The 22747-nt window shown below is 30.3% G+C and overlaps 2 protein-coding genes across 3 annotated transcripts in view; one reads left to right on the forward strand and one right to left on the reverse strand.

The window, feature by feature from the left end:
* The window catches only part of LOC143199141 (ATP-dependent DNA helicase Pif1-like), a 346278-nt gene that overhangs the window by 210899 nt on the left and 112632 nt on the right, over positions 1–22747 (forward strand). The window lies entirely within an intron of this gene.
* Positions 1–22747, reverse strand: part of Best2 (bestrophin family protein) — a 104956-nt gene that overhangs the window by 81167 nt on the left and 1042 nt on the right. The window lies entirely within an intron of this gene.

The raw sequence follows: 22747 nt of genomic DNA on the forward strand, positions 1-22747 counted from the left end.
TAAATTCAAAGCCAAAGAAGTAACAGTAATTGTACACGTGCCTGGTTCATATTCTATGATCTCTTTCGCAACGGTATTACTGCACACCATTTACATACACTCTACTTAACGTTGAGTCTAGTAGTCGCAATAAAAATCTAGTAATTACTATCTTTACGGTCATCTAATTATATTAACCACCTCGGAATCTTAAATGTCCGCTGTTAAGTCATCGGTTAAAGGTGAACATTTCATGTAATATACTTAGAAATAATGCTTCAGAGTACTTAAAGTATTATACAACTAAATCTATTTATAATTCATTAAATGATATTTGCATACTGTCTCGTTCAGGTCTTTAAGCTAATAAGAAAATAATTTCCGTTTTATGTAAAATAAATCTTAACTTTTATCAACTATAGAAGTTACGCCATTTTACAGCATTACGTACTAATCAGCTACATATTAAATTTAAAAAAACAAAAGTTATTTTTCCCCACGAGAAAATATCATGTCAGAAATATTTTAAATATCAATTAAATTAGGATTCAAATTACATGTCCCATCATCATACCCATCTTGTGTCTTGTAATTCTGAGCGTCTATTTATAATTCATTAAATGATATTTACATACTGTCTTGTTTAAGTCTTCAAGCTAACAAGAAAATAATTTATGTTTTATGTAAAATAATTCTCTAATAACTCTCTAATAAAAATAGTTTTATTAACTATAGAAATTAAAAGTCTACTCCATTATGGTACAATATTTAATCTTTCACAAGAGCATATGCAACAGGTGTAGTATTTGCCAACGATGGTACAAAAGATACTATAGGACTTTATACGTCGTTTCCCTCGGTCTCTTCGATGGGGCCAGATGAGATATGAATGTATTACCATGTTTCTGAATTCAATTATGAACTTAAGGGTGATGTGAACCTGCTCTCCGTCCTCTAACCAAAAATGCTAGTTTAAAGCTGATGAAGAATGTTCTTTTAGAAACCATGCAAAAAGCTACTAGATAATAACAGTATAAATAAAAAGGAGATTCATTAGAACAGTTGCATTTAATTTGAAATAATTAATTAAAAGAAAAATTTACTTCTACTAATGTAAATAAGATTTGTCTTTTATGTTTTCTATGAAAAATATGTTTAATACCCATAAAATTATTACATTTATAATTAATTCAATAAACTACGCTGTATGCGTTGTATGTAACAGTTAGATTAGTAGCTAATAGTTAGATTAGGTTTCTTATTAAAAGAAAAGAATGTATACAATTAGAACACAACTATCCGCAATATCAACTACAATAAACTCTTTCCAAGAGTCATTATTTGGGTATGAGAAATAAACAATAAATAAATATGCTCATACGAATATGTGCTTTAACAAATCTCAAAAATAGTGATGTCATCTTAGAGCCATATAGAGTGAAGCATGAAGAATGATTCAAGTGGTAAAGCTTCGCTATGGTTAAGGTGTTGAAGAAACACCCACACAGCTTTTGATCTCGATTGCTCGGGCTTCAATAAATCACATATTTCTAACATTTTTCAATATATATTTTAATTATAATAAATAGATCATGACATATACTATGATCATACCTCACTTAAAAAACGCATGTATTGCGACCAAATTGGTACAATATATATTAATCAAAACGACAACATTCACATGGAGACAACGATCTAATAATCTATTAATTTTCGCACTTTTTTTTTCGCCCCTCTTTCTAATTTTCAGAAATTTCCTATTACATATATACACATAGAAAGAGTCTATTCATCATCTGCTAAGTTTCCCGAAAGTTATTTGAGAGTTTGAGCTGGTTATTCGTCAACTAATTCTTGTAAGTTCTTATACTCTAATATATTTGGTCCTGTAGACCGTACTTAGCGAGTGACATGGAAATTATCACTTTTAAACAGTTAAATCCAAACCAACAGACGATACATAATGGAGCAGCATCGCTATAGGTTCAAAGGGGTTTATGGGCTTAGGTAACAGATTTTATAACATCTTTCATCGTTTCAACCCTCCGTTTGCCCTCATTTAAAATATCAACTAGTAATCTATTATCCTCTAAAATGTTAGTCATATCATCCTGTCTATTCACAGAATATCTAGGTAAACTATTAAGTGCTTCTTCTAAACACACTTTGATTCATTCGACACTCTTAATCTCATCATGAGCCAAACGTATCGATGTCTCATAATTTTTGTTACTGCACCTTATATGCAGTTTTTTGGAAACGCATCCTAATACCTCAAACCATTAAGACATATCCTTCCACTCTTTCCTTAAGACCTTAAGCTGGTGGTTTTAAGTCATTATCATGAAAGACCTTAAGAACCGCAAACCAACATAATACTTTGCAGAAATACCGGAAGAAGTTAATAGGAATTAATACATTTTTTAAAGAAAAAGTCCCTACTAAAGCTCACATAACTGGATTATGGGTAAAATCCAGAAAAGTTGATATCTGAGTCTGAAAAGGCATATTTTATTACTATTTCGCGAAGAAAACTTTCTTTAAATTTACTTCTCTAAATCGTAAAACCCTAACTCACACATTCATTAAACCTAATTAAACCTCTATGTCAACTAAAAAAACTAAAATTAAAAATTCCTAAAAAAACTTAAACAAACTATAATACGTCTTGATCTAAATGAAGATTCTTACCCTGTATCTAAAAATTTCTTATAACATTTTTTTATCTTATAATTAATAACACATATACCGTCGGAAAAAAATCTTAAAAACATCTAATTATGTTACACACATCAAAATCTGAAAATCCATCAGTTAAATCATCGTTAAAGGTCAATAGCATCGCTGGAACCAAACCAAACATTCTTGTAACACGCAGAGAACCACTCTTGGCCATATTACTGCAGAACATAATCTCAGTATCTTGTTTTCTTTTAATTTAACTGAAGGAGAATCAATGAAAACAATCAAGAGAAAATTATTAAATGCGTATCAGCGACATGACGGTTTCAAGTTCAGATTCTGTTTATGGTCGGGTGAAATTGCTCTGACCGATATCCATTTAGGACTGGCCATAAAACCAAAATTCAATCGATTTTAACGTATCGCCACACAGGTTACAATGGTTCGTTATAAATAAATCTCTTTGGTGTTTCATTGTCGGTTTTTTAAAAGTAAAGGCACGACGTCACTTTCGTTTCCGTAGAAATCTAGATGATTTGATGCCAATTCTGGTACAATTTACCTTGAAACCATTCTTATACGAGAGTTAATTGAATAGTTGTCATTTAATTAACAAATATTTACATTCAGAGCAAAAAATAAACACCTGGAAATTTTAATTTGAGTATCTATGTGATACCTCATCTATATGACTCATTATATACTTCAATTGACTCAAATTGTCATAATATTTATATCATTAAACTTTGTGTCGATAGTGTTATACAATATTATGTATTTACTTTGAGAAAAAAACACCGTTGGCATTAATATATTGATATAAACCTTCCTTCTATTAATTGTCATTTAAAGTTAATTCTTTAAAATATATTCGAACTGGTTGCTGCAATTAGAAAACAATGTTATGATTATTAGTATTATTTAAATTTGTTTAAAAATAATATTTGTTTAAAAATCATATCTTGCGTCTTTATATAATAGTAGATGGAATATATAATTCAATTTCGCTACACATTTTAATGATATAAAGTAGATAACAAAATGTGAAGGTAGCCTTCTGTACTTATTACAAATGTTTGCCAAGTGATTAATGAAATTACATTGATTTTCTTTTCGTTATTTAATAAACCCTTTCTTAATAATAAAAATAATGCTTTAAAGCATTTATCTTTATAAGAAAAAATCAATTGGAACCAAAATCTGACCTGTTGGGTGGCCATTCAATGCCATCTCATTTAAAAATAATTTTTATTTAAAATTTTCAAGAACCCAATCTTGGAGAATGTTGAATTCAGCCTTCAAGTTACGTACAACAGGGCTCATATCAGAATAACCATTATATTGGTCCACCCTATATAAATATATTTCCATCACAGAATCAGTGATTTTACTTCTTGTTCAAATTGTACCTCCAAAAAATTAATATACTATACAATGATATTGTACTCAATTAAATTATTTAATTATTTTGTTCACTTTATTGGCTACTTAACAATGAATGTCACAATTGAACTGCAAAAGTCTAAGGCAGAAAATCAATATTGATGAATCAGTGTGCGCTATCAATTATTGATGAATTGAAAGTAACGGTTAAGTCAATTAATGGTATGTTCAGCTTGTTCAATTAGCAGTTGTAAATAAATGAATCTAATTAGTAAATCATTAACAAAATTAGATCCATCATTTATTTAAGAACCTAATAGGTCTAACAGAACGTCATAAACAATCTTAAAATTTAGATTAAGACGGTAATTGTTTGTATAAATGCATTAATAAAAATATTAAGTAGCATTTGATACAGGAGGACAGTTTTCAAGCTTCTTACACTAAAAAGTATTCATGAAATAATCATTATGCAGACACATCATTCCCGAATCTAAAAAAGTAATGTTGACTGTTTGCAATGCAAACTAATCTTAATATAATACCAAATATAATAATATAATACCAAATCCCAAAATGAAGTAAAAACGAATACAGAATATAATAAAATATTTTTGTTAAAACTTCTACTACACGTATTTATTTATAGTAAACCTATTTGTCTATTTGCAATATTACTTAAACTACTACCAACTGATCACTTTGTCAGTGCCGAGCAATGATTAGATTTGTTTTTTTCGTAATATAATTTAGTGTATATGTCATATAATGTTTCAGACCCCGGAGTCCGCTACCTAGTCTAGGTGATTTGACAAATGTTCCGATTTGTCTTATCAACTAGACATCTGTCAATCTGTCAATTAAACTAGAACAAAAAGAGTAGCTGCACTGTTGGGAATCGAATCCATGACTTCCGCGTGTGAGCTCAACGTTCTAACCATTACACCATAAAAACAGCTGCCTAGAACGTTTCTGCGATGTCTCATAGAATATATTTGGTGCTTAAAAAGCAAACTGACTGACTTTTACACTGAACTACTTTCGATTGTTCGACACATCAATTCAGCAATAACATTATACACCAATATCTGATTATTTTAGATAAAATATATGTGAAAGCGTTGTACGAGCCTTTGAAATTTGAGGCTTTCCCTCTATTTTCCTCCCTTCCCCCCATCTGATCTTGATTTAGTGCCAATGGAACGACCTCGGAAGTGCACTCATTCGAATAAAAAAAGGATTTTGAAAATCGTTCCAACAAAGAACTTACTCCTTTTTCGAAGTCGGTTAAAAATGTAGACCGTCTCCCTAATAGGTTTTCTAATTCATTTCTGCTACAAGAAAAACGGAATTTCTCAATTAATATAAAATACACTGTGGGTAGTATATTTAGGAATATAAGGTGTAATTAAATCTAGAGAATGCGGAATGCGAATGAGGAAGAATGCGGTTACTACTATACACACTGATATTTTTCTACATAATAATTTTATTTTATTAATCTGTTAGAACAATCAACAGTCAACAATCTGCCTTTGGACAATAAGTATTATTATAATTATATGATTTTAGTTATATGATATAACTATCCTGACATGTAGTAGATCACTTCAGTAACTGATCTACTGTACAACTTATAATCTAAATATATTCTAGATATTATTCTAACTTATTTTAAAGTCTATCCTAACTTATTCTAAAAACTATTCTAGCTTATTCTAGAGATGATTAAATCTCACTCTATGTGTCTATTAATCAGTTCGTATGGCAGTTTGCGTTTGAGCCTACGCACTTCACTGTCATCGCGCACATTTAACTGTTTGGTGAGTGCATTGGGATGCACTAATAATCTTTCAGAATACATCGCACTAACACTCCAAATCCTTGAGTAACATCAGATATTTAACAAGGTGTTGTATGTAATCTAATTTTGTTTATAATAACAATATATAATAATATATATTTCTTCTGTCTCTTCTGTCAGGGCACTGAAACTGTTGTGTGTTTCGATAGGTTTTTGAAATCAATACTCACTGATTTTCATCTGTTTTCGAACGACTTGTTCTTCGAGACTTCTCAAGCGTTTTTGTTTGTAACAATGTTCCATTCGTGAATTTGAGTAGTTTCAGCTATTGGCAGTTGATCGTTATTTCGAATAGCGGGTGATTCAATTGATAAAACAACAGAAAAGTGTTGTGGATTAGCCATTGTGTATTCAAATTAACCGTACAGATCACTTAATAGTTATTAAATGTTTAATTTAATGTTTTTACGCGCGTCATATTTTGCTCGCTCGATTTGCCGTTTTAAAAATAAGAAAGAAAATTCTTAGACGGTAGAGCCTTGCTTATAAAAAATAAATTTTAAATTTCACGTTCAATAGTTCACGTTTTTAATCACGTTCTCACCCCACTAGATAATAATACATAAAAAAATTATATAAATATAATTTACGACATATCTCCGATCACAAAAGTAAGAAACAGACGACATATTACATCTCCTTGACACATTACTTTCTAAATTTACTTCATGACTGCGTTTTAAATGAAACAGTTCATGTTCATTTCTTTCAACATTACTTTAAATTTGCACAAGCCGTAAAGAATAAAAAAGATATACTGTTATCAAAGCATATTGCGAATATCTCATTAGTATTATGTGCTCAGATCGTAATTAACTGAAAACAAAAGAGCCAGCTGTACAAATAATCACTTTCGCTATTATATTAATAATGCACGTTAAAAAAGGAACATTAAACATAAAATTTATGGTTTAAATAAAACCATTAGCATAATTACAATGAATAGATAAACTGAAATAACAATGTTCTTATTAATGTTATTTAAAGGAGTTCTCAGCATTTTTCGAGACATTGTCGCCAAAAATATATCAGTTGACTATTGAAAATAATTAATCCTCATAGGACATTTATTATTTAGATATTAATTAGTAATTATTCATGTTAACATTGATATTAATAAACGCTTACATTATTGTTCAGAATGCATTAAATTATGATATTTAAGCAATAAAATTGAAACAAACAGAGAAAATTTAGAATAATATTTCTTATTTAACAATAAATGAACAGGTAGACGAAAGTAAAAGTATTTAAAAAAGATTAAAAAACAAATATTTATCAATACCAAGTATTAAAGTGATTTTACTGTTATTGGAGGCAGTATCCATTAATATCTTATCAATCTTTAATTTGTTAGAATCAAGGGCCATAATTATTTAAAGTAATCTTGCAATATTCATATATCCCCAATGAAATGACAATGATATAGTCATAGAGAAATAGAGATTTAACTTAATAGGAATTTTCGGAGAAATGTTTCGCGACGTCCAACATGTAGATGTCGCTACTTTTTACTTATTACTTGCTTTAATCGCTACGCTATAAACTGAGATGGAATCTGATTGGCTCACTTCGTTTCTATGGTACGTTTGTTATTTATTTCTTTTTAGCGACATTTTCAGTATGGCTGTCATAAAGAATAGTGCGTTTAGAGATAAAGTAGTTCATTCATTAGAGTTCATTAGTATATATAAGTCGGTAGTACAAAAAGTAAAGTGAATTATTGATTTAGGAAGTGTTGTGTATCCGGAGGCACAGATAGTGAAGAAATGCAGAATCGTTTTCGTTCGAAGAAGTATTTGGATGTCATTAAACAATGGTTGATGATGTTAAAAATCCCAAACCGAATGAATTAAGTATCAAAGAAATTTATGATCGTTAAATCATGTTTTGTTGTTGTAAGTTGGGGTAAGTTTATTCATATATATTCAAACATCAAATATTGATTTTTTATTTTAGAAATTAATCCCCTTCCAAAAGAAGCTATGCAAACGGGTATATACTTTTCTTCTTGCATCAATAGTTGCAGCTCCAATAAAATAAATGTTAGCTCCTGAATGCAAATCTATTAAGAGTAGGTCAAACAATATTTAATACACGAGGAATATTGCTGTAAAATGTATTGCTCAAGTAAGAACAAATTTGTTAAAGTGACATCATTTTAATAAGTACCTTGAGGGGTTCTTTTCATTAAAGAAAAAAGTTTAATTATCCATATAAATATATTGGCTTAATGCTATTTAACCAAGATAGTTTTTTTTTGATCCAGCTAATGGATTCAGGAATACACATTCTCGGCTAGTATGTTTTAGAAGTCATTTGAATCGTTTAACATAAGTTAATTTTTTCATATCATTGGCCTTTAGGAAATTGTGAAGAGGAAGAACATGAGGGCTCTTTAAATAATTATAATAGCGGGGGATGACTCTATAACTTAAATTCCAGATGTTCGTATATGAATAGACGAGCCAATGCAATATCTCATGCCCCAGAATATTGTTTCATTATACTGTCAGTAGAGCTCTTTTAACCTCTTCTTTTAATTAATTTTTAGTTTTTAAACTCTTATTTTATACCGCGATATCGCCACGTCGATAATATAACATATTTTTGTGAAATATCTTTAAAAATGTGAACTCAAAACCTTTTATTTTAATTGTACACACAAAATGACTTTCGATATAGAATATTACAAATAATAAGGTGTTCTATATACTTTTGATTAAACCCATAATAGATATCTAATAGATTAAATTGATGGCACTAAACAAATATGAAAAAGGGAAAAGACGGAAGAGATAATTAATCGGATCATTAGTTTGTGAATTATACCATTTTGAGTGAAGCAACCTTTGTCACCATCAACCATCAACTCGTCGTTGTTTTTGGTCAAAAGTAAGCTTGCGCGGCACTCTCTTTGCACAGAAATTTATCCGTGAATGATATGATGTACACGTTCAGTTGATATCTTTAGAGTTTTCGACCTCTCATGACAATAAAGAGTCTCTTATGAGCTTTAACTTCTCAATAAAATATAAGTTAGTTAGAAGCCACTAGTAACAATACATTAATAAAAGGAAACATCCTATAAAACATTAAAATACGAAACTAAAATAACTTTCTTGTCAGTCTGGTCAGTTAATTACAGAAAATTAAGTTAAAATTAAAGAATGAGGATGTTGAAAGGCATATCGGTGTGTTAATGAGATTCCTGTTAACATTAACGTGTCTCAAGTTCACCGAATGATCTTGAAACCGAACGACAATTTCCACGAGAGTGAAAAAACCCGATATTTCGGCCGCTAAGATCGATCTTACAACGACACACACGCCCTAACCCAACCTTCAATATCAAGGTTACGCATTGTATCTATACCGTCGGCCATATTCCACTTTAATATCGTCGTGGCCGAACCAAAACCGCGCAACGCTCCGTCTCTCTTCCAATCGATAGCGGTGCCCGAAACGTTCGGACATCGTTCGTATATCTTGTCCCACTTCCTCCTATTCGGACAACCGATTTAAAGTCCACGGACCTTCGAGCCCGACCGATCGGACGCAGGTCTGGCCCGTACGGAGGTACAGTTCGTGGATCTTGCTCGATAGCGGGACGTAGTGGGACAACGTATTCCTCCGTAGAGTATTTATTTTGATACGGTTCTGAATTCCGAACTCGGCCGAATGCAGTTTGGTTGGCGTTTGTGATTAGGTGAAGAGAGGAAAGAATGGTATTGGGGTTACGTAGCTGGTTTGATAATTAACGGCTATTGCGTAAAGGTTCGAGGTATATGTGAGGGTCGGGCTTTTTTTATTACCGTTACGTTCATCGTTGCAGACGATGCAGGAATGATACTTTCTCGTAATCGAATCGATGCTTAACATCATCTTGAAGGTAAGTTATAAGGCCCGTCAATTAATTTTCAGAAAATTGTTCACCGTGAATGATTGTCTCCTGTTTAACTTAATAGTGTAAGAAATAATTTTATTTCTTGGCAAATTACAATCATTCAAGAAAATATTATAATGGTCACAACCTTGACAATATACAAGTTACTACAAGATAGTCTTCGAAAAACTCCAAAAAACTATATGAGTTAAAGTAGGAATGTCTAACTAATATCGATATGTCGATAGGGTTTAAAACTAAAACTAAATCTGCGCTTTTTAAAAGAGAGTATCGAACTTTCGATTTGAGATTCTGCAGAAAGCCAACAAAGTAATTAGAAGTGCAAATCATTGATTTTAGCCAAGTTTTTTACTAACTTATTATACAACACACTTGTTTGGTTTCAACACTGTTTGTTTTCAACTAAAATTACTTCACTAAAACCCCTATAACTGACAGGTCAATTGAAAAGTCCCCGGCCTGACATTATAGATGACGGTACTAGAATTAAATCCATAAGTTTTTTAGTTAGCGTTAACCCTCAAAAGATGCGTGTATAAATTTTACAACTGTCGGATCATTAGTTTGTGAATTATAGCATTTTGAGTGAAGCAACTTTTGTTATTGCGAAAAAAAATGGATAAAAAGGAATTTCGCGTGTTATTAAAAATATATCGCCTTTTGATGGGAAAAAATACAGTTGAAGCAAAAACTTAGCTCTGTGCAAAGTGGGTGCCGCGCGAGCTCACTTTTGACCAAAAACAACGATGGGTTGATGAATCGGAGTAGTGTTTGAAGATAATCAAGCGGAATAACCCCAAGTTTTTGCATGGATATGTCACAATGGATAAAACATGGCTCCATCATTTCACTCCGAAGTCCAATCGAGAGTCATCTGAGTGGACTGCACACGATGAACACGCTCCAAAGCACGGAAAAACGCAACAATCGGCTGGCAAGGTTATGGCGTCTGTATTTTGGAATGCGCATGGAATAATTTTCATTGACTACCTTGAAAAAGGAAGGACCAGCAACAGCTACTATTACATAGCGTTATTGGACCGTTTGAAGGACGAAATCGCCGAAGAACGGCCGCATTTGAAGAAAAAGAAAGTGCTTCACCAAGACAATGTACCGTGTCACAAGTCAGTGAAAACAATGGCAAAAATCCATGAATTGGGCTTCGAATTGCTTCCCCATCCACCGTACTCTCCAGATCTGGCCCCCAGCGATTATTTTCTGTTCTCAGTTCTCAAAAGAATGCTCGCTGGGAAAAAATGTTCGTCGAATGAAGAGGTGATCGCCGAAATTTTGAAGCAAAGGACAAATCGTACTACGAAAATTGTATCGAAAAGTTGTAGGTTAGATTACTAGTTACCAGCCGTATGCTATTGCACGCAACCTGCTTGGAAGTCATATTGTCTGCGTCTGCTAATAAATTATAATCAATATTTTGAAAAATTATATTCTCAAAGAAACAAAATTTGAAAGCACTGACATTTCAGCAATTATTCCTTCGAATCGTGACCCAAATTGTACGGTTATATATACGGATGGATCTCTTCTGTCAGAGTAGATGCTGGAGTACATCATAGGCCTCACAATAAACCCTTCAGGTCGACAACTCTTTCGACTATTGTTACTGTTGAGATGTTCGCAACAAATGAGATTTTAAACTTTATAATATCTCGCGATAGCCATGCCAATACCTGGCTTATATGCTCTGACAAACCAAACTCAGTTCACATAATCAAAAATATATTTTCCTAAATAATTATATAGTCTGATCACATCTTAATAATCAAGTAGTACCGCATTCGTCTGAATCCCTAGCCACACAGCCATACCTGGTAAACAAATGACTGATAACCTCGCCAAAGATGCTATTACAAATGGTCAACAAATTACAAATATCTTATATTACAAAAATGTTTTACCGCTTGTAGATCGTAAAATAGATGTCATAATTATAAATAAACATATTGATTATTAGTCTTACTCTATTATTTTTGTATTACATTTTGTTATATGTTATTCATGTTATATATATTTTGATCGTAACCATAACTGAGAATAATTTAATTCAACCTAACAGTGATGAGAATTCTCCTCAATTGACCATTAGAATTAAAAATTAACCTTAAACCTTACATAGTCATATTCAGTTTGCATAAACTTATCTAAAAAAAATATTATGCACCAAAGGTCATAAATATATGGGTTTTAATATTAAAATAATGTATTTTTATTCAAACTATTGGAACAAAAATTATAAAAATTCAAAGAATTACTTGACAAATTTAATACAAGAGAAAAAAAAACCTGTATCTAATATTCCAACGACCAAAACAAAACCACTACAAACTGTTTTAACATAATACAGTTGAATACACACGACAAAAACATACACGGCTTGTATTTCAGTCTTAAACGCAACGAGGCATTTAGTCGGAGGGCCAGACAAAGACAAGACCTCCGGAGCTGGACAGAATGTCAAAATATGCAGAACAGTCACGGTGGATCCCCAAATAAATGATACACCAGAGGTCGCCGCTCTCCATAAAAAGTTCGGTACATAAAGAAGCAACAGCTAGCCACAAAATCGTTCAATAGAACCAAAATCTATAATAATGAAATATTTATATCTATATAACTAATTAGTTTTCAAACATTGTTTAATAACAAACCGCATTCTTGCAAAATTTATTCAATTATTTTCAACTCCTTAACTCCGATCTTATTCGAACTAAACTAGCTGTTTAATAAGGGGTCCGAACCGCGGTTTTCGTTTTTGGAAGAAGGCCGTCCCGTCGCCTTGACCATTGCGATACCGAGCCAATAATTTCAGTATATATTAATGTTCGGTTACCAAATCATTATTTAATATCAATTCTACCTCATTTCCTAGAAAATTATTTTATTCGATTCCATCTAGAGTATCATCTTTTCCTAAATACCGGGACTTTTTTAGCTACTAATTCTTTGACTGTCTCTATCTGTTTATATTTATTGTTAGATTTTAATTTTAAAAAAATCTTAAAAGAATCAAACAATTTGATCCTGTATGCTGTTCTCGTGTTAATCAAGAGTTATATTACTTCGATATTGACAAAAGAATGCAGTCTGTTCTCATGTCTTCTTGCAATTCTCTTGAATTCCTGTTCAGGAATCAACTAAATTTACCATAAAAATATGTCCTTCAAAAGGGGTGGTAAAGTGTTCTTTACTAGTCAATGTTTTTTGAATCAATGCTAAGCCACTACATATAACTGCACATGACTAAACTTCCTTTTGTTTGTCAAGAATAACTTTGAATCTCCACCCAACATTCTCTAGAATTTTATAGTAAATTTTCTGTAAAATTATATTAAAAGCTTCGCGGATGATTTCCATTTCGACTACTATGGTATAGTATTCCGACCATTATGTAGTAATATATATTTTAAATTTAGATAAAATAGAGTTTAGTTAAAGTTATTGAAAAGGTCTTGACATGTTACTTATGAAAAAAATATTTAAGATAAAAACTCGATATATTTACCACTCTATAAAAATATTGTCTTAATAATACTTCATACTTAATATAAGAAATAGAATAAGGTGAATTGCAAACAATAGTAATAAGTGAATGAAGATAGTTGCAATGCTATGTTCAAAGAATATTGAATATAGATGAATAGAAAATCTTCTTAAACAGCACTATAAGCAATATTGCTAAGGGATTTCGTTGTTTCCTAACAACCTTGAGTCCTGTGACAGATAGGAATTCAAATAAATAAAATGCAAATTGAGTTCATTCAGCTTATATTTTGGCAGTTTTTCTTATCTGGTAGTCTATTATATTTCAATGTTAACAAAATTACTAACAAACTTCAGGAGAAATAATGCAATAAGGAAAAAGAGAATAAAAGAGCTCGAATTTAAATATAAAAAAATGTATTGGTTATATGGAAGAAACTTTAAAAAAACTCTTTGTACATATTAAGTTTCTGCTGTACAAGCGGATACCAAAACCCGTAAGGTCCTAAGGAATAAAAGTAATAATAAAATAATAAAATAATTCAAAATAAAGTACTGAGAGATATTGTGGATGCACTGTAAACGAAAAGTGTGCCGGCTTGGTTGGAGCAGTGGTAAAGGCGACAGGACGGTGTTCCTACTGTTGCGATGGTCGCGGGATCGAGTCCTGCTGGGGCGTGGTCGTAAATTTATATGTGTGATTGTTTACCATTTGTGGTTGTCCTTAGGCCAAGGTGCAAAATCCGACAAGGAAAATGAGCCCACTCACGCCATTAACCAAGCTGGGTAAGACCGGATATCTTCTGGGATGATTTCTAAGTTGGTCACTCACCAGTCGGTAGGCTTAATGTCGAGGACCATGGTTCGGAGCCTACGTTAAACTGTAGGTCCAGTCCAGATAAACCCTCGTTGATAAAGGGAGACTTTAAAATATACGAAAAAAATGACATGTGCTACTAACTTTTATTTTATTAGAGATTAAGTAAGGACCGATTGATTTTCCAAGATATATACCTAGTTTTAAGTCATTGTAAAGAGACATTAACAAGAAATTTAACAAGAGCATATTCAAAGTTTTAACATATTTTAATATACAATAACGAATCGTCTATAGAACAAACATTACCTGCTAATAAGATTTGGCAATAAATTAGTATATGAGAAATTCAACATATTAAAAACGTAAAAAATGTGAAGTTCTACTCGTAAATATTGAACAATTAAAAACGACAAAATTGAGGTGATGCTAATTACGAAACCGCTCGACCTTGTCGACCGAATATTTGAAACAGAATTTCGAAAAAATACAAGCAATTCGAAACGTTCTATACTAAATGTTCCATGCTAAATGGTTACCTTTTAAACATTTGTAATGCGGAACAATATCGATAAAAACGCACACACACAGCTTGTACTCTAGCTTATTTTAATTAGGAACAATAAAAATTAATATATTATTATTTTGATAATAGTTGTATAAACACATTTCCCGATAATAATAACAATAATAAAATGCTGGTGCATGCTGTGCGAGCAACAAAACAAAAAAAAACCATAACTAATGTTCACATTGACGGTTCTAACGATAAACAAATGTCACGGCGCTATTTGTGTCGCCTAACACGTCAGAAGTGTGTGTATGTTTTTATTGTCCGTACTAAAACACAAAATTTTCAATTAGCTCGAAACAATGGCCGACATTTTATTGAAATGATATAGCCGACTTTCGATCGTGCCTAGAAAAAAAAAAGCAGCCGAAATCGCAATAATATTCCATTGCAGCAACCGTTGTTATTAGAATTGGCAATATAGCGCCAATAACAAAGGAATGCGATTGAATAATCAAGAGATAAGATACAGAAAAAGTATCTAGTCAATCTTCGGCATTATTTAATATATTGAAGGTTACTGAATAACTGAAGGTTAAAAATCCTTAGTTTTCAAGAATATTGCATTATTTTGTTAACATTGTAGTAAAACAAAAGTACTACCTCATTATAACATCATCAAAAAGCAAAATATAAAATGGCAAGTCATCCATAATACAACTGTCCAACTTGTTCCCACCTGTCACACGACAGAAAACTGTTAGAAGATGGCACAAACGCTTCGCATTGAATGTTGTTTAAGACTTGCCACTCATACATATTCAACATTCTATGAACTCATTAAACTAATCAAATATATATTTTTAATGTTCAAATAAAATCTCCACATGAACTGCTATGAACTCAATGGTTTTTATCCGAAATTTTCATTTTATGGGTCCGTTATAGGATATGATATTGAATTTATCTTCAATACATTTTATTTCTACAAAAAAAAGGTTAAAATAAGATTTTCAAAGAAAACGACGTTTCCAACTGTACAGTTTTACATCTGCACCAAAAAGCTACATTTATAATAACGTCTGTGTGAACTTAACAGTTTTCACATGTTTAGGATCGTGATAATACAATATTTTCACTGTTCTAAATTATAGTTATGAATTTTTATGTGTCTCGATATTAACATTCCAGTAAAGAAGACAATCAGAGTCGGAATGAAGTCTTGTAATGCGAAACCTAACAGCCAAATATAATCAAAATCGGTAAATTATTTCTGACAAGATCCTATTTTTGCATAAATTTACTTAATTTCCCCAAATAATGTTGTTAACTTAAACATATTTAACATCCTATTCCTACATTCAAATTTAAAATTTCCCATCTGCATATTAAAAATATATTTATACAATATAACCGCCTCAGAATCAGGCTAACCACAAACCTAAAAATCATACCAAACGTACAGATTAAGATCACTACAATGGAATAAAAATACCCCACAAGTCAGTAAACTGAAATTCACTGGCAAAATAAAAAACACGAAATCAATCACCAGTCGAAAAAAAATCAATGCTGATTGGTTTCTTAAAATCTACTGTAATACTTTCACATATTGAACCGAATGAATCATTATATCCTTGATTTATTATTAAATATCCTACACATATAAAAAAGGAGAAATAAATAGATCATTAATAAAAAGATTTGAATTCGAAATTGTCTGATATTTAGAAAAGAAATGTTGACTAATCGCAATGTTCCATTGAAATTTTAATTTTATATACTTGCTTAGTTATAAAAAAGCATAATTATATATATGAGTAAGTGACAGCGTGAAAAATCTAATAAAATATGTTTTTTTATCGGGGAGATAATATTTCCTGAAGAAAAGTGTGACGTACATCATACATAATAAATAAACAGTTGATATGCATCTATAAAATTTGTTACGAAATTACATCACTAGGAAAAACCAATATTTTATTTGCATAATTATCGCTATACTACTTTTTAAAATGTTATAAATCATCAAATACTGATAAAAATATGCTTGATTTATAATGAACTGATAGTGAGTTGATAGTCAGCAATTGTAAAACTACTCTTACTTAATGTACTTAACTAAACTTTGTTTATATTAAAGAAACATCCTATCTATGACATTAAAAACTAATGAAAATTCTAAAATGATTAATAGATGATCGTATATTCGGTCTATGGCCTCACACAACTTCTAAATTCATTAATGATTCTGGAGTCATATCTCCAGCTTCTCTTACGAGTCAAAATAGTTACCAAAATAACTATATTTTGGCGCGTCCAGAATTAGAGCTCTAGTGCTTAATTTTATTTCTTTGATTTTTTTTGCTGTTCGATGTATTTTCATAACTAATGAGCTAGTAAGAATGTAGTTGGGCTAGTGAGTGTATCTTGTATAAACCTTTTCCAATATTTTTTACTAGTACCTGTGTTACTGATTCTGATAATAATAATAAAAGGCCACATGATCTAACAACTCTTTACATTTTTACATTTTAATACATAAAACAATATCTAAACTAAGCTTAAAATATGTATTATGGACAAACATATGCTTTGTTTGTTGCTCCTTCATTCCATATGAAAAAAGCTCATTAGTAGAAACAAAACATAACTCATATTGATAGGAGAACCAGAACTGATAAATATCTAAATTGGGGGTATAAAATTAGAACAAATAAATTAATTTAAGTGTATAAATATAGAGAAATTCATTAATAAACAAAAGCAAACCTAACGTTCTATTGTGAGACGTGGATATTGTATGTTTGCAAAGAGAGATAAAAGTAAGATACAAGCTGCGGAAATAAAATACCTCAGAACAGTTAGAGATGTCACAAAGATCGGCAGGGTAAGAAGTCAAGCAATATTTTTTCCTGAAGATTTAATATAAGACACAGAAGATTAAAGGGGAATGGTTTTTCAAGAACATAAAGGAGATGAAGAAACAATACCAGCGACAATGAAACATCAATATATGAATTACTCCTATCGATTATTTATCAGAGAGAACCAAAAGGAGTCACACCGGAAAAAAATTATGAAAGAAATCGTAGAGAAAAATGGTAAAGATAAAGTAGTTAATGGTAAATATATAAAGAAAAATACTTAATATTCACATTTTAATAATATAGTTGGTAAAAATATGATTTTTTAATTTCTCTGTAGAAAAATGTTTTTATCATTGGAGATGTCATATTGTGAGTGAAAAAATGTACATCAAATACGGCTTCAGCAACCAAAATACTTAAAATTTAGGTAAATTGCTGATGTAATAACTATATTTCAAAATCGTGTAATGATAATTAACTTTAGAGCTAAACCAACAAGCATCTAGAGGAACATATTATTACTCACAATATCCAAAGATAATTTTTGGATTCCCAAAACTTTAGTTAATAGTTCATTGGAAATCCAATTATATAAAACCCGATCGTATGTACAGATGACTAATTCAATAGGTCTTTCATATGATATTACATTATTCTAACCTTATATTACACTGAACAGAGACACTGTATCAAGAAATCACCGAAAGATGTGCCTAAAACTCTTGAAAGAGCCCAGATCATCGGTTATATAAGAGAGAGCAATTGTGGCGTGAAGAAAAAGGAATATCCTTGATTTCGCTTCGTGCAAGTGTCGATTGTTAACGTAGAACGTTGTCTAAACTGCATCAATATCGCTGACGTAAGCCCGATATTATTACGACATTTTCTGTTCATTGTTGAACGATCAAACGATGTTATGCAGACGTATAATTTCAAATTAAAGCGAATTAAACTCATTAAAACAAACATTTATTCAACACGAGAGCTGTTCTAAGTAATATTCAAAGAGGTAAGTGAAAACAATTGGTTGAATAATCTTCTTCCAATACTCACCAACAATTTATAATATTAACACGACAATGTAATGCAATTCTTCAAAACCACATAATCATTTCTAAGTATAAGAAAATATGCAACCTTCATTACAACGTAATTTACAACAAATATATAAAAAAAATGCCGTAAAAATCAATCAAAATTCTTCTCCAAGCTTAACAAATCAAATCGGTTTCATTAATCTATTTACAATAACCAAGTATAATAAGCAATTTCTTATCATACACACTAAATACTATATCTATAGCAATATTAAAGTGTTATGTCACTACTAGGTCATTTTTTTAAAATATATTTACTATTACTAGAGATGAGACATTCATACTAATACTTATTCATTCTAATAAAAACTAAATAATTTTCACTAGCATAATGTATATAATTATCTATTTTAGAATAAATAAATTATAGAACTAACTAAAACGTTTAAGAAATTTAAACGTATTTTTAAATAAAATTTAAAAAATAAATATTTTTGTTTAGCTAATATTACAAAATAACACAATATTGTGTTAAAAATATTTTAAAAAACACTGCTATTTGAACATTTGAAATTGTAAGACTGGTATGTAGCCTACGTGACAATATATTTTATTAGGTAAAATTAATAAGGCATAATTAGAATTATAAGTAAATTTAAAAGGTATATTCAATTATATTCTTAGATGTAGCACAAGCCTTCGATAAGGTAGGGCATGACTGCCTTATTCATAAGCTAAGAAAATGTTACCGAAACAACACAATGAACTATTAAAATTTTATATTACAGCCACAGTGTATAGTCATACAAGAAAAATCCTACTCCACATTAAAAGAAGCTAAAGCAGGTGTACCACAAGGAAATGAAGTGGGACCAATTTTTTACCTATTCTACGCATGTCTTATACCATAAATGTAAAATAGCAAGATGGCTAAACCTGGAAAATAAAATTAAAATTAATGTAAGTAATTTACTTATACCTTCAGATACTAACTATACTAACTGTCACTCAGGAAATCAAAAGAATCGCAAGGACACATGAAGACAGACATGTATCGAAATAATACAACCCTTGGATAACACCAGAACAAGACACAGACTCAAAAGAATCAAACGAATTGATCTTGTGTAGTCAAATATAGTGAGATGCATTTAATAAAAAAATTCTTCAACCCTAATAAATTAAATCAGTTTCATTTATCGATGATTGTAGAAACTATGTATAACTCTGTTTTATCACATGTGTTCCACATGCAACAACTTTTAAGTAATTATAAATATAATGAATTTCTTATGAAAATATTATTAGAAAGTTATATCAAATTGACAACGTCAATATACAACAACATTAGATCATCTATTTTTGGTATATTAACAATTATTTTCAATGTTGCCTATCTAGTGTATTTTTATTTGAATAAAACTTTATTTGAATAAATCTTATACCGATAACTAAAAATTAAAATATAAACGAACCACTTAATAAACAAAACAAGATCACCGAAATTAATATTTTAAAAATTATCTCAAATTAAAACAGAACGTAACCTTTTACAGAGGTTACTTACCTAAAACAGACAGAATAATCGAGATTTCAAGATTTGTCGCAATACTATAACTTTTAAAACCCTGGTTTCAAGATAAATTTAAAAAATGGAAAAGATTTTGCAGGTAATACGAACTTTATGCAGAAGAAAGAAAGCACATCATTTGAATAACAATCAATCAAGTTTTAAAAAAACCACCAGGGAATATCGATCATTGTCAACTCCCCCAAGCAGAGCATTTTTAATATCTTAGAATGCATTCAGATCGACGCCTAACCTGGAAGAAACACGTACTCGCTAAACGAAAACAACTAGGACTTAAATTATATCAAATATATTGGCCCATCGGGCGCAAATCCAAGTTATCATAAGTTAACAAAGTATTGTTATATGACTCCTATTTGAATCGACCTATTCGGTCATATAGAATCCAACTATGGGGTACCGCCAGCAAATCGAATATATCCATCATTCAACGGTTCCAAAATAGTGTTGCGTGCCATTGTCGATGCTCCGTACTATGTTTCAAATGAAGTGATACAACGCGATATTCCTCTAGAACCTATAACGAGTGTAATTCCACGTTTTTGTGTGAAGTTATTAATGAAGATGTTAATGAATAATTATATGTGTTAAGATATAATGAATTCCCCAATATTACTCATATGGAGGTAAACCAGGGGACTAGTATGATAGAGAAACATATTTTTGATGAAAGACATGGCAAAGCGTATTATCGTAAAAATAAATACAAACAATTGTCATATAAATTCACAAAAGCTTCACATAAATGAAATTAAACATTCTATCAGATAATATCCTTTTCTTCAGTTTTTTAACACGACACCAACACCATTTCTACATCTTAGCCTAGTTTGACACCATTAGTATATTCACATGCATGACATAAACTAAAAATATATATATATTAAAATATAAAGAACATCGTGTGCAATTAAACCATAACCATCATAAGGCGCATCAAAATAAGTATCGATTATTATTACCACACAAAGTTACGCTATTTTATTAAACAAGCAAAATACTATTTAATGGCGTTTATTAAACTTAATGGAAAATAACGTATTTCGCTTTTGCAATCCACGAACCGTTTTTATTTCGAATATTCAGACTTTCTACAGCCGAATAAAATAACACAGGATGTCTAACGGTTAAAAACTCAGTTACATATTGGCCCCGTATATTTTTTCAACATGAGTATTAGTGGAAATGATGTAAAGGAAGCCAATAGTTATTTGGTAACATAAAAAAAACAGTAGTGTTTCAAACTAGTTTTGAGTTTATACAATATAGGTATAGTGTAGTGGTATAATCGCTTCGGTCAGTGACAAATGGCGGATAATTTTTTGTCAGGACCCTGACATTCACAGTCGTATAGCATATGAAAATGTTTTTTACTTTTTACTTATGTAAGTGAATGTAACAGTATGATAGCGAAAATAAAATATGTAAATAGTATTTTATAACATTCATATATAAAATGTATTGATCTAAGTAATATTTTTCGTTTTATTATTGTATAATAGCGTGTTTTAATTGTACATTATTTAGCATCATAGCATATCTTTTAATAATAAGAATAAATGGTAGAACAACTTATCTCAGCTATCGCCTTATTAACATTAGTTTCTGTCTAAAATATTATATTTCTCAAAAATTTTTAATTAACGAATTATTATCTACATCATATTATATACTGTGAGTATTATTATAACTTCCTTAATTGTAATTTTATTAACGAGGATTTTAATTAGAACTAATACTATTTTATTTCATTCTCACATTTATTTCATTAGCATATTTAATCAAGAATGCCTATGAAATAATCAACTTTTATGTTAAACAAATTCTCATCCAAAATCAAAAAACTAATTATAATGATTTCGTATTCTAATCAAATGTAATAAATATCTGTTATTGCTCATCAATGTTCTTTATTGACAGCTTCCTTCTGCTATGTTAAGAATGTTAATTAGAACTAAAATGAATCTCCAGTCATCTTATAATTAATCTTTCTTTATTCTAAACTCTTTTCATATCTAAGAAATTTTGAGAGAAAAGAATAATTTGATTTACTTATTAATAATCTTATCCATGTTTTACAAATAATATCATAAACTGTAAGTACGAGAAGCACTTTATATATTTCTAATTTGTAATAAATTAACAACGATTTTTATTAGAACTTATCAATAGTACTTTATTCCACAGTCACCATAAAAATGCATGTTCAACCATTAGTATAGTCCTTTTAATATACCTAACGAAAAATGCTTATGAATAATCAACTTTTATTAGAAAAAACTATCATCCAAAATCAAAAACTCATAAAATATAACTATATTAAGTCCCCTTTCATTTTTCTTTGCTATAATAAATAACTACTAATTAATTGTTCGTATTCTAATCAAATATAATAAATATCCATTATTTTCCAACAATTTTTTTCCTTGACAGGTCACTTCTGATATGTTAAGAATGTTAATTAGAACTGAAATGATTCCACAGTCATCGTATCATTAACTTCTTCCTTCTAAACCTCTCTAATGCTGAAGGAACTTTGTACCAAAAAAATTCTATTTACTAGAAAAATCTTATCCATATTTCAAAAAACATGATATAAAATTTT

This window comes from Rhynchophorus ferrugineus, unplaced genomic scaffold (genome assembly GCF_030347505.1).
Source record: "Rhynchophorus ferrugineus isolate W39M unplaced genomic scaffold, kcgeb_rfMv2 rfM6, whole genome shotgun sequence".
Taxonomy (NCBI): domain Eukaryota; kingdom Metazoa; phylum Arthropoda; class Insecta; order Coleoptera; family Curculionidae; genus Rhynchophorus; species Rhynchophorus ferrugineus.